Raw genomic sequence first — 13463 nt, forward strand, 5'->3', positions numbered from 1 at the left:
AAATGCTTTAACTTGCTCCAGAGGTCCCCCAAACCCCTTGCAGCACAGGGGGAACCCAAGAAGAAATCCATTTTCTTGTGACTGCCCCTGGGTTGTGCCTTTAGTACTACACCTTGGTGGCCTTAGACAGGAGGTGAGGGAATTATGTGTTTGTTTCCTTCCAGGAGAAACTGGGATCCTCTAAAAAGCCTTTCTGCCTACTCAAAATGTGTGGGAGAATCACCAGATAAAGTAAAGTTCTGGGAATGGGGGAAGCAGCACTGGTCAGGACTGTGGTTCCTCACTTGTGCAGAGGTGTAGTATTAATGCAGTGCTCATGTCACTGTCCAGGCTCCCCCATTTCCATAAGCAGTGTCTTGGGAGGAATAAGGGTGTTTTTACAGACATAATAGATGTGAAAGCTGTAGTCCCACTTTTAGATGTAAGAGCCTTGAAGTTTTAGATGTGTTACCAAAGGTGTCTGCTGCTGGCAGAACCTCCATACCTTAAACTGTGATGGTTTAAAATAGCCTTATCTGTTGCTTTTTGTTGAAAAAGCAGTTTCTCTTATTGTACAAATATTTTGTCTTATCTATAAGACTGTTCCAGTGTGGTCTCTCCACCTCCCACCCCAATGGGGGGGAAGACAATCAGAAGTGAACATTTTGTATTCCAGCATCAACAGAGTTTATCAGTGGTTGCACAATCACTTTGCCTGTGAAGAGATTAAATAAAGAATTGGGGCAGGGTGGTGGTGGAAATGGACCTGATTTATATTGGTGAGTATCCTCCAAGAATTCCAGGATAACTATCAACAGTTTCTCCTAGGAGGAAAGTTGAGCGAATCATTCTTGCCCTTTGAAGAGCTCTGAATTAATGAAGAGCAGAGTATCTTCTGCTCTTTGTGCTGGGAAAGACCAGAATTCCCCGAAGTCCCCTTGCTAGAGATGGCTTAATCAAACAGACTGTTTACATTCTATGTCTCACCAGAGGCAATGCTCAAACGGGGGTGGTCTTCAGCTATACGCTGTAATACTAGGGGGTTTTTTGTTTGTTTGTTTGTTTGTTTTAAACGTCAGCATAGCACCAGTTTTACTGGGAAATGGCTGTATCCAAACACCTGCAGGCTCCATGGAACAGGCCAGAAAGGGAAGCAACAGCAGCTGAATCACACAGAGGCAATATGGTACCGCCAGAGGTCTGTGTTCCTTCTCCAAAGCTTTCTAAAGGGTTGGAGTTTGGCATCAAAGGTGGGCCAGGAGCACTCATACTCATGGAGGAAGGCACCTGGCAGCATTAGGAGGCTGAGCACTGGACTAGACTTTTCCCTCTGCTTCAAGCGCTGATGGCAGAGGTAGAGAAGCAATGGCCTTTCTGCCCCAGCCATGTGTTTTGTCTTACACTGTGAAGGCCAAAGTGTTTTGGCAAACAAGAAAGCACTAAATGAAATGGGAGCTATCTATTTCATAAGAGAGAGGGAAGAAGGAAACAAGATTAGGATAGCTCTTCCTACCATCCTACCATCTCCTGCCTCTCCCTTCCCTCAGAAGGAACGTCTCTTACACCTACATCAAGAAAACAACACTATTGCACATCTGTATGTCTGAAATTGACTATAAACCTTGAGTCAGGATCTAAACTTGTGTTCTGATACTTTTTTTAAAAAAAAAAATACTTTGGTTTCTTCTGGAAGTGATGTATTTCCGCTCCCCATGCACAGGATCTTCTGTGCATCATTGAGGATGATGCACGTAAGTAGGCAATGTGGCCAACATTCTTCCAAACCCAAGCAATCCAACCAGCTGTTCTACAGGGATGTTATTTATTGAGAACTGTCAATGTGTTCAACACATGGTGTCCTTTGCACTAACAAACTCGCAGCTTGGCTTTTATGGGGTTTCTCTGACACTTGTCAAACACTGGTGACAGGGCAAGCTTGATGAGGCACTGGTTTTTACATGAAAATTATTATAGAAGGGCATTGCAACAAGATGTTCTGTAAGGAAAGGAGAGACGGAGACTAGTTGGCAGGAAGGAAAACAGAGGCAGTTGCAAAGGGTAGAGGTTTCTTTTTGGCTGGTGGTTTTGGGAAGAGAGTAGAGATTTCCTTCAGTGATAAATTAGAAGCTTTGGAGAAAGAAAGGGTGTTTGTTTCAGCAGTGATGAAACCGCTGTGTGAGAGAAGCCAGCTCCCTCTTCTGCCAGTTCAGGCTGCTTATTTTGTGGTGTAGTGGTTGGAGGTGCACAGGTTGTTCTGGGGTTTTAGTTGTTACTTTACAACTGCTCTGAGGTGTCTCCAGCTCTGCCCTCATCTGTGAAGGTGGGATAATGGTTCTCAGCAGCTATCAGATAGGTGCTTTTTGTAAGGATGAGGTAATATCATCAGAGCAGTACTTCGATCATGTATGATGCTGTAAATTGTAAATGCCACTCCATTGTACCAAAAAGAAGGAATGCTCATCCCAGAAGTCCCATTGCCCAGGGTTGTGCTAGGTCCCTGCAGTGCTTCACTGCTATGAAGAGAAGACTGAGATTGTGGAATGCCAAAGAGACAAAACGACAGAGGCATATCTTGCCAATCTCCTCCTTATCTATTTGTCCCATCTTTTTTCTCTTGACTTGTGTAAGCTCGTATTCATGAGTATCACAGGTATTTATTTTCCCCTACTGAAAAACAGAGCTGTTGTCTGAACAGTGTGACTCTGGCCACATTCCCTCCTATTCAGCACAATTTAGTCTTGGCTTTTTACTAGTTAATATTTTCTGTCAACAACCTGCAAGAAAACACAAAATCAGTCCTGATAAAATTTGCAGATGTTGCAGAGTTCAGGGAGTGGTAAACAATGACAAAAACAGGACTCTCATTTGGGTGTTTTCAAAAATTGAGAACATGCAAACAGCATGCATTAGAATAAAGCCAAATGTGAAGTCATACATATAGAAAGACAGGCGGCAAGTCATACATAATAGATGGGTGGTGGGGGAAGGGTCTTTCACCTGGATCTGCATGTGTAGGAGTAACTGCCTGTTGGAATAGATAAAGCGTGTAAATGTGAGCTGCCAATGTGTTGCTGTGGCCAAAGGTTTAGAGTCATCATTGGCTATGTAAACAAGGAAGCATTGAACAGGACTGGGGAGGTTGTGTTATCCTTGTCCTGACACTGGAGTAGCTGCTCCTGAAGTACTTTTCCTGGTTCTGGTGTCTACAGTTTCAGAAGGATGTTGTGTGACAGAGGGTTTGGAGGGAAAAAAATGAGCCATGACAATAATTATATGATTTGTAACAAGTCTTAAAGTATTTGCCTCAAGAAGATTAAGAGGTCACTTGATCATCATGATCTTTAAATATATGTTTGGGGAATATTAATCTGATAATTGGAGATTGGAAATATAATAATGGAGGATATGAGTAAATCCAGTGGATGCACATGGAGACTAAGCAACTTCAGAACAGTGAGAAAATATGGTATTTTAGCCTTGAGAGTAGTCAATCACTGAAAAAAACTTTTTGGTTAGAACAATGGGATACCTGGCACCAGAAATTTCACAGTAAAATTCAGTGTTTTTCCAAATTGCAAGGTCTTTAAAGAGAAGTCAATTCAGTTGTCACCCATGTGAGTGTCTCGAGTTCTTCTAACGTCAGATCATTCTGGGGTTTTCAGCTATAACTGCAAAAATAATTGAATCCCACTGTAACACACAGGTAGCACTAGGATGCTAATTTCAAATCTTCTGTTTTTCCAGTATTTCTATGGATTCTCCTTGACACTGGGAGGATATTCTAATCACCATATTTCCAGCTCTTTGTAGGGTTTCCTCGGGATCACTCTAGTTGAATTGTCAGGATCAGTTTCATATGATGTTAATCTTGGTTAGATTTTGTCACCTTTAACCAGAACAGTGTGCTGAGCAATGCCTTGACTTTTCTCCTTCAAAACAGTCCAGTGTGCTAGTCTGAAAACTATCAGAAAAACAGGACTAAAATCTTTTCTCATTGAAGGTAGTTGACTTCAATGAAGCCAAGAATTTAGCTGTAAAATACAAACTTTGGGGAGCAGAATCATGGTTTCCCTCTGGAAGCTGGAGCATTGACACTGTCAGAAGTGTGAAGCTAACACAGCAGACATCCCTTAAAAACAAAGAAGTGAGTAAAACGAACTAAGCCTGGGGTGACTTTTGCTTGTCACCTTCTTGCTGGGTGGTCTGTCTCACAGTCTCAGGGTAGAACAGCGGTCCAGAAGGGTATGCAGGCTATATGCTGAAATTACCTATTCCTGTGACTTTGGCTGAGTTGCAAACAAAAAATATAGACCAAAGACCTGTTGAAGGTAATGAGTGTTCTGAGACAGGATTTCAGTTCATTTGACCCACCCCCAGCTGGAGACCATTCCTCAAAATTCAAATTTAAGCCAAGTGCTCAAAATGCCCCAGTTTACTCCCTCAAACCCATGTGCACAAGTATATATAGGCCTATGCACAGAGAAAGCAGTACGTGTACATACTACTTTGCTAGTCTTCATTTCTTTGGTTCCAAATTTAACCAGAAGTGGAAGGGCTGAAATAACATATGAAAGGCTGGACATACGATACTTCCTGCTGCTCAGCTAAACACAAGAATTGCCAAAAATCTTCCAAGGTAGCTTGTTTCTTTTACATTTTTCTCCCAGATCTGCAGACTTGAGAAGGTCAATTACTTTTGAGAAGCATTTGACTTTGGCAATGCTTATGGAAAGCAAAGTAGAATTATGACCTTTTGGAGGTTTGCCCATCGTTGTCCCATCTTGTCCTTTAAGAACTAAAGGCTGAATTTTCAGCTACAGCCTTCAGTTTAACAGGTGTGAATTTGTTTCCGTACACTTCTAAGACATTGTGAGTGTCTGTCTGAGGATTTTCTTTTAGATGTCTATTTATTTGTGCTCACAGATCAAGTGATCACTGGTATTTGTAGAGCAGAAATACAGGCTCAGGTATTTCCAGAAGGAAAATCATAGCAAAACAAATGAAATTGGATTCAAACTGAGCAGAAAAATAGAGCTCTAAAATTATATACTTAGGTTAGTATGTGGTGACTACAGCCTATCTGGAATGCATACTCTAATAGTTATATCATGTTAGAGCAGCAGGTTTTTGCAGCAGGATGTTTCCTAGAAAGCAGAAATATCTCTGTGGTTTGTGTATGGGTTTGGAACTTGCATGCAAGTATGGAGCGGGGAATTTGAGGCATGAAATAGTCATGATTAGAGAAGGCCCGGCTCCCTTTCAAAAGCGACAGCAGAGAACAGGCACAATCAGCTGTGTTCTGCCTGCTGCTGTGGCATGCTGTTCTACGCACCGCATCGGAGACTTTTAAGGTTGCTTTTAAGGTTGGTAAATTCCTCAGTTGTTTCCATTAGTACAGGAAAGATGCAGTCATATGGGAAAGCCAGATGCAATAAGATATTTGAGTCTGGATAAGATCTAAGATATTTTTACAATAAGATATTTAATTCTCACAGAAGCAAAGACCTTGCATGGTATGAATCAGTGTAAAGGTGCTGGAACTACTCAGTTTTGCACTCACAAAATATCTGCCCAAGAATGTTCTCAAAATCCAATTAAATAACTAGAACTGTTTCATGTGGAAATGCCCCTCAATTACAAAGACAAGTCTAAGCTATCATGATGTGATTTTTACAGTGTCCTCCCAGGGTGCCTTAGTTTGCATTCATGGAATTTTTTGTTTTTGTTTTGGTTTTGTAATAATGTGGATGTTGGCCATCTGTCTGATCCTGGAAAGGTTGTAAGGTTGTCCCCGCTCCCCAGGTCCTCTTCCCACTCCCTCATTGATCATAATGTTTGATTTAGGTGCCACTAGATTTCCTTCTTTGTTCTCTAGCCCTAACCTCCTCCCCACAAACACACGTGCATTGTGCAATGGTGTAAAAGCTCTTCTCTCTGCAGCTGGGAGCAGTAACTGCTCAGCTGGTTCCAGTGCTGCTGTAAAGGTCAGAGACAAGGGAATTCTAAAAGGCAAAACAAGCCGTGTTGTTGTCCCCCCTTCAATCCTGGCTGTGTATTTTGATGAGCATCACAAGCAGTCTCATACTAGACCTCCACTTCTCACCCCTCTGTCTTTCTGGCCATCGAGGGGGTTCCGTAGGGCAGCGCGTTGGGCATTTTTCCAGCACGACTACAGGCTTGGCCACTGCTACAGCTGATTGACTTGCAGTGCTTGTCAGGCACAAAGCACATTTTGAAAGGAAATGCCATATTGAACTCCTAGTGAGCTGATGGGTATTGTGTATGGTCATCTGATGGCACAGATGTGCCCCTAATAATCCTTCCAGGAGAGCGTTTCCTCCTGGGATGCTCTGGCCATCTGATCTGCTCTGAGGTATGCTGACCTGTCTTGACCCAGTTTATGATCAATTCTCTGTGCTGTTTTCTAAAAGGAGCCCAGAAATACCACTTTATCATTTAGATTGCCCGGAAGTTATGGGACTTACGTGTCTGTTCCTTCCATAGAAGATACCCTCTGTGTTTGCTCTCAAGCATTAACTCTTACAAAAGGGAGGAAAGTCACTCTGTGTTAGCATGCACAAGAGTAGATTTCTCTGTAGAGCTTTGATAGCTAATCAGTATTTGGCTAATAGCTCAGGGAGGAGGAGATGACGTGGAAGCAGAGGTGACGTTTGTTCTACCAAGCATGTTGCTGGGAACATCCATCTGTGTGTGCAGGGTGACCCTTCTGCCGGTGTGCTGTTGTGTTTACGTCCTTTTTTGTATGTTCATGTGTTGTTCCAGTTTTGTGTGTTGTGCACGTGTCAGTGAAAGATGGATTTTCACGCATGTGTCTCGATCCGTATCTCTGTGTTTTGCAAGATCTGCTTTTGAAGTGAGAATGATGTTAATGCTGGATTTCTCTAAAGGTGAATGCACTGCCTCAGCTACAATAGGATGGTTAATTCGTAACCTGGTTCTGCTGATCAGTTAGCATAGATAAGCTTGGCAGTTGAGAGGTGTGTTAAGGCCCTTTTGAGCCAAATCAACAAACTTATGGAGGGCTTTCCATTCCCTATATTTGAAGGACATCTGGGTCTTCATAAACACTAAACTCTGCTTTGTTGTCAGGGAGCCACACTAGAGTGTGTACAACTGGCAGCCACCACCCTGAATTCTTGTCCAAATCAAGCCTGATGCAAAGCCTCCCATGTTTACGGCACACACTGGTGATTCTCTGAAGGAACATGCTGATGGCTGCAGAGTTTATGACTTGAAGTAGTATCCAAATGAAGCCTGCCTGTACTATCTTAATACTGTCCCTATATCTGCGTGTGTTATCATCATCCCTAAAAACATGGACACATACTGGTTTTCCAAGCTTCAACCAAATATATTCAGTTGTTTCAGAGAACAAGGCAGGAGAAATAAATTGTTTCATAGATATTATAAAATCCTTACCCTTGTTCTCTGGAATGTTCCCATGGTCCCAGACTTTATAGCAGGGACTGCAGTTTGACCCTTGTAAAGGATGTGCTTTTTGCTATCCATCTAAAAGCCCGCCTAAACCTAGTTATTAGATCATAAACAGCCACAGTTTGTTAACCAAGTACCAGTCTCCACTGGTTCTGCAGCTTTATTGTGAAATGCTTAAAAAGATCTAGATAAGCCAACCTTCCCACTAATACTTGTTTACACTGATACTGTATACGAAGGAGCCCTTGCGAGAGCAATACCCGGTCCAAGAATGACCCTGTTACAATATGGCAAGGACTGAAGCTCGCTTCTCTGTGCCATCTGGTTATGCAGTGTTGTGTGTTCACTTACACCTCAAAATCCTCACAATCTAATAATTTCTCACTAACCCCAGCCTACCAGATCTGTTTGCAGTAAGCTCTTATATACTCTTAGCGGGTATATTCTCACAATAGGTCAGTGAAGTGTCACTAATATGATTGTCCATGCCAGCGGCTGCTCTGTTGCAGCCTACATGATTTTGTTATCAGAAGGGAAGGATTTATGTAATGTTCATAACTAACCAGCCACTACAAATTCATGTTTTGCTGTTTTATCCCTTGTTGTCTCCCTGTTTTCAGGCTTCAAGGTATCTCATTGAGCATATGAGTGACTGGGAATTTGAGAAACAGTACAGAATATATGCTTAATTTAATGCTAAATGGCAAGGATATAAAGATTTTGATATTTTAAAGAGCCTTAGGCCAAATTCTCAATGTTACAAAGCATAGCTGTATTAAACTCCACATTTCTACATGAAGATCTTGTCTTTCACGGCAAAACAAAAAGAACTCCATCCTTCTGTCTCAGATCTGAATTCTATCGCATAGCTTGTAAACGATACTATCTGGTGTGAATTCAGCTAGATTGATAGCAGCAGCAGCAAACATCCCCTTTTTGCTCGCTTAAGTAGTACATTGCCACCTGAGCAAGTCTCAGGTGGTTTGCTTGAGCCACTCCTCGTCTCAGGGGGCGACCTCAGGAGGACTCTTAGCTGTGTTGGAAATGGTATAGACAGAGATGTTGCCTTAAGTACTCTGGACTTTGAATTATTTAACTATTGTAGAAGGAAGTGGGGGTTGCAGGAAGCATGGCAAAGGAAAGGAGAGATTATTTCTCCCCTCTATATTGGGTTCAACATCATACCATGAAATACCCAGTGCAGAACTCAAGAACTGCTCCAGTGGATCTTCACTGACTTATCCAATTGCATGGAACATGGGGATACTTAACCCAAATCTGTCGGTTTTAATTATTTTCCTCTGGACAGATAAAAGCTTTCTATAGGTTCCTGTAGAATATTTGCTCTTTCAAGCGTTCCTCTGTGCTTTGATACTAAACGATTAAAGCATGCTAAAGAAAAAAACAGCCCCAACCTTTAGCTCCCTGTTCTTGGGCCCCCTGACTGCAGCTTTGATTGTTGACCTAAATTCCCCTTTCATAACTGAGTCCTGTCACCTCTGGTTGGAGTCTCCCAGCAAAACAGGCACAGCCAACTTTCAGAAGTGCAGGGCACTGTTTTCTGTTCTGCCTTGCACGGCTGTGACGGGCTCCGCAGCACACCTGATGTGTTCAAAGTCAAACTGACCTCCTTCTTCCCCTTCCCCCAGCCTCTTGGCTGCTGGAAAGGAAAGCATAACAAGTCTTTTTTTTTTTTTTTTTTTTTTGCTACCCGTTGCTCAGCAAAGTGGGGAAGATTGCTGTTAGCAAGATGCAAGAAACAGCACTGAAGTGAGGGAGGAAGGCCTGGAGTCTGTTATTGATAATATTAAAGTGGATTACAGCAGCTTGCATGGGCGACTTCGGCCTCTCCTCTTTCAAACTCTGCCCACAGAGTGCTACTTATGGCTCCAGCAGCCACAGCCTCTAGCTGTCAGTTCCCGTTTCTCTGTGGCTGCTGCTGATAAACATCTGCTCCAATCTCGGCATCACAAGCTTGGTTACAGCAATGCCTCGTGTCCTCACCCAGGACTTTCTTCCAGGAGTTCAGCCGCTGATACTACTGTGCTCGTGCTGCCAAATCCTGTCCAGCGCGCAGGGCCCCTGTGAAGATGTGGCTCTTTTTAAGTCCCCAGCAAAGTTCTGAAAACAAACTGGGTTATAAATCATGCAGTGGCCTTGGTTAGGGCCTCCTGGAGGAGGTCAGATGGACAGTTGTGTGCTGGACCAGCTGTGGGTCAGTAGCCAGAGAACTGAGATTTCACTTGTAAAAAAAAAGGAGAGACTCTATTTCTGGTTTTCCATGTTTGGCTTTTGGCTTTAAGCCTTTGGATTTTAATTTTCCAGCTTTCCCCACTCTTTTGATGCCTAGGAATTTACTTTTCCTATATGGGACAAACATGGGACTGGAAGGAGCCTCGTGGGCCATTGAAGTCTGTCTCTGACCAAGCATACAGGAATGTGGCATCTTGCTCTGTTCGTGCACCACTCCAAAGTTGTCTGCAAAGTGACTCATTCCTTTGTGGGGAAGGAAGGTTACCAGTGCCTCTTACTGGAAAGCTGAACTAGCTCCTTGGGCTTCAGGAACACGAGCTTTAGAAGGGAAAAACCCATCCAGACTAGGGAGTTAGAGGGGCTGTCAGTATTCTTCTCAGCTTTAGCTCCATCCCTTTCTAGCAACTCAGGGCAAGCAGAAGTGAGGAAAACTGTTTGCTGCTGTATGAAACGTGTACATATTTTTTTAATCTAATTGCTGTGGGGAAAACAAACATCAGTTTTATTTCGCACCATTTCTTGGCTCAGAAACTGCAGGCGTTTTTGCCAAATTGTGGTTTTTCAGTCATTGGCTTGAGTCTCATTTACCATGAGGCCTCTTTACACCACTTTTGGTTTGTAAAGGGATATTAAGTAGCTAAAAATGTCCCTTACCACATTATTGTAAAGAATTCTCAGTGTAAATGAGACTCTAAACTCTGTATGTTTTTCATGTAAATGTTGGTTGTGGTCACAGCTGAATTTTGAAATTCGGAGTGTCAACCATTGTGAGGGGTGATTTTGCTCAAAACCAGCCTTGCTTGGGGTAAAAGAGGCCTCCTCTTGTTTAAAATGTTCTTAATTATGTCTAAGAAATAACTCATGGCTATGGAACCTTTTACTAAATTGAAATAAATTGTGAAAACATCAAATTATTCAGTTTTCAGAAGTTCTGGCAATTATTTCACATGTCCCTCTTCCAATGGCTTTACCCTTATTAGTTGTCACAGAAGAAGTAATAAATTCTTTTATTATGACATCCAAAGTCCCAGCTGAAATTAGTTTCATTGTGCTGGGGACAAAACGGAAAAGTGACACTCCCATAGCCGGAGGGTTCTTAGTCTAAAGCCAAAGTGAGTGAAGGATTGGGAAAGTAAGTACCGCGTACAAGCAAAAGAAGGTCATAAATAAGCAGTGCAACTTGCAAGTTATAGGGAGTGTGGGTTTCTTATCCCTTTTCTTACTCTTTCCTTTCTCTTAAGAATAAAACAACTTGTGCTGCTGAAGGGATTCTGTTCAATCCATCTTTTCATCAAGAGTTGGATATCTATAATAGTAAAAGTTTGAGAAAAGAATACTGTGTGTGGCGTATGGATTCAGTAGTGACCTTTGCCCTAAACTAGCAAATGTAAGGAACTGGAATAGTAGACTGTTTTAGTTGAGCAGCTTTCATACTGGCGTGTTCCGTGGTGTCCCTATTGTCACTCGTTTTTTTTTCTTGTTCTGCCCTCCTTTGGCTCCCTGTAAATCTTGAATTGATGGCAGCTGTTTGAGCCAAACTCAAGACACGTTGCATCACATCAGGGTTTAAATGCTCAAAGGCAAGGGAGGATTGCTACTATTTTGTAGTATTCCTCCAGCAGCTCCATCTGTTCAGCTGAGGTCAATCACTAGCATCACGCAGCACTTCAGAGAGAGAGGAAGATGTTCTTTAAAGCTGGCTAGGAAACTGAATTTCCATTCCACGATTTATCAGTTCTTTGAGCGAATATTTCCAGCCCTGGTCAGTACAAAAAGCCAAAAACCTTGACCTTAAAGACTGCATGGTGGACTTCCCCAGAGCTGGAGAACCCAGAAGCCTGTGCCAGGATTTCCAGCCATCCATCCAACAGCAGGGATCTTGGATGCCTTAAGAAACAGGTGGAGCAGCTATTGTGTGTGCAGCTGCCCTGTCATCTGCAGGCCTGGAGAATTCAGTCGGCAAAGGTGGCAGGAGATGGTGGGGAACATGGCTGGGATGGGTTGACCTTCTGTGCTTGCAGTCAGAGCAGCTGAAGCTGTCCCCGGGCTTCTCCTGGCACGTTAAGGACCCGCAGCTTCTCAGAGAGGTTTGTTGGGACTAGCCCATTTCTGCATCACTTCTTCTGCTCTCGTGTTGGCATTTCTTGGCAGGCAAGGGCTCTCTTACAAAATGTCTGACCAGCTCTAATGGTTTTATTACAATAAGTTGAGATTTTTATAGCTTTTTTTTTTTCTTTTAATGACTTATTTGGAAGAGGGACTTGCCTTGCCAGCTGTCTTCTTGTTCATTGCAGTATTATCCACCCAATATTGTTGGACAATACTTTCTTTTGAGATTCATAAAAATGCAGATTTTTATGGGTTCTCATACATCTGAAAATGAATGCTTTGTAAAAGTATTTATCCCATAAAGAAAAATTTAAAAATGCTTAAAAAACAGATTCCAGAAGGTCATTGGTAGCTTTGGCTTTCATATCACAAATTTCTCGGGTAAACATCCATCCCAGCAAATGTCTTTTTTTTGTTTGTTTTTTCCCTGGCATATTTGTTTTTTCCTTGCCTGGTTCTCCTCCTCTCCTTTCTTGTGATCAGAAGTAGCAGTATAAACTAGAAGCTGGTCTCGAAAAGGTTTTGAACCGAGTGCACCCTACAGATGAATAAACACATTACCTTCCGAACCCTGGGATCTCTCTTCCAAAGGAAACAGGAAAAGGGGGAGCTCAGAGTCCTTAGCAAAATACCAGTGTGCAGAAAAAAGGCCTGTTTAAATTTTTTTTTTACTTTCCCATCAGAAGATATTTTTTTTTTTTTTTACAGAGGTAGGAGCAGGAGAGGGGAAGGGTGTGAGGAGAGGGGGGAAGGTGGGTGCTGGGAGAGGGGAGGAAAAATACAGTGAATGCTCCTGTAACCTTTGCTCTGTTGATACTAGACAAGACTGCACTGTTAATGAGTGATTGTTAACAGATGGCTGTTGAGCAACTTAGTCAGAAGCAGAAGATGTTATTTGGTTGTAGTGCTGGGAGGGTTAGGGTGCAGGGGTGAGGTAAGGGGATATTTAGTCTTTTCATGAGGACTCTACTGTCAGAGATTTATGATTTTCTTGTAGGCTTTTGGAAGTGCGGGCTTGGGGGAAGGATTGTTTTCTATATGCTGATAGTAGAAAAGCCGTGTGGTGCTGAAGGCTCTAACGATTAGTTTTTCATTTGAGGGGTGCCCCTGCAGCCCTTGGCCTTTGAGAACTGAAAGATGGAAATGTCTTTACCTTGCCAAACCTCATGACCCAGACTGAGAAGGAGTGGGCTCTTCCCACCACACAGAGCTGTCTGAAGACTGGCTGGGAGCGGTTTAGGTGTGATCCACGCTTTGCCTGTGGGAGACATCATTAGTGTGTATTCCCTGCAGTGCACCAAATTGTTAATAAGTGCGTGTGAGAGGGGGCAGGAATCTTTTTGAGTGTGCGAGTCCATCTGTGCATGTTTCTTGCCCTTTTCTGGTGGGATATATACCTTGTTCAGCACATCCAGCATACCAACATATGCCATGTCCTCACCAGTTTTTAATAGGTATGGATTTGAAGGTAGCCTGGACACATCCTGTTCACTCTCTGTAGGATGTGGGTGCTGGAACCTATCAAGATTATTGCAGCTGCTGAGTGTTTCTCAGACTGTGCAGTACTTAGATTTTATACTTCATCTTTCTCTGGACATTTTGAGATACAGTGTTCAGGGGTATGAATATGAGTGAGACCAACAAGGATTGCTTCTCAAGAGTTGTTC

The 13463-nt window shown here is 42.7% G+C and overlaps 1 protein-coding gene across 1 annotated transcript in view; it reads left to right on the plus strand.

The window, feature by feature from the left end:
- Positions 1-13463, plus strand: part of PAPPA (pappalysin 1) — a 184496-nt gene that overhangs the window by 12296 nt on the left and 158737 nt on the right.

The sequence above is a fragment of the Falco cherrug genome, chromosome 9 (genome assembly GCF_023634085.1).
Source record: "Falco cherrug isolate bFalChe1 chromosome 9, bFalChe1.pri, whole genome shotgun sequence".
NCBI classification, from domain to species: Eukaryota; Metazoa; Chordata; class Aves; order Falconiformes; family Falconidae; genus Falco; species Falco cherrug.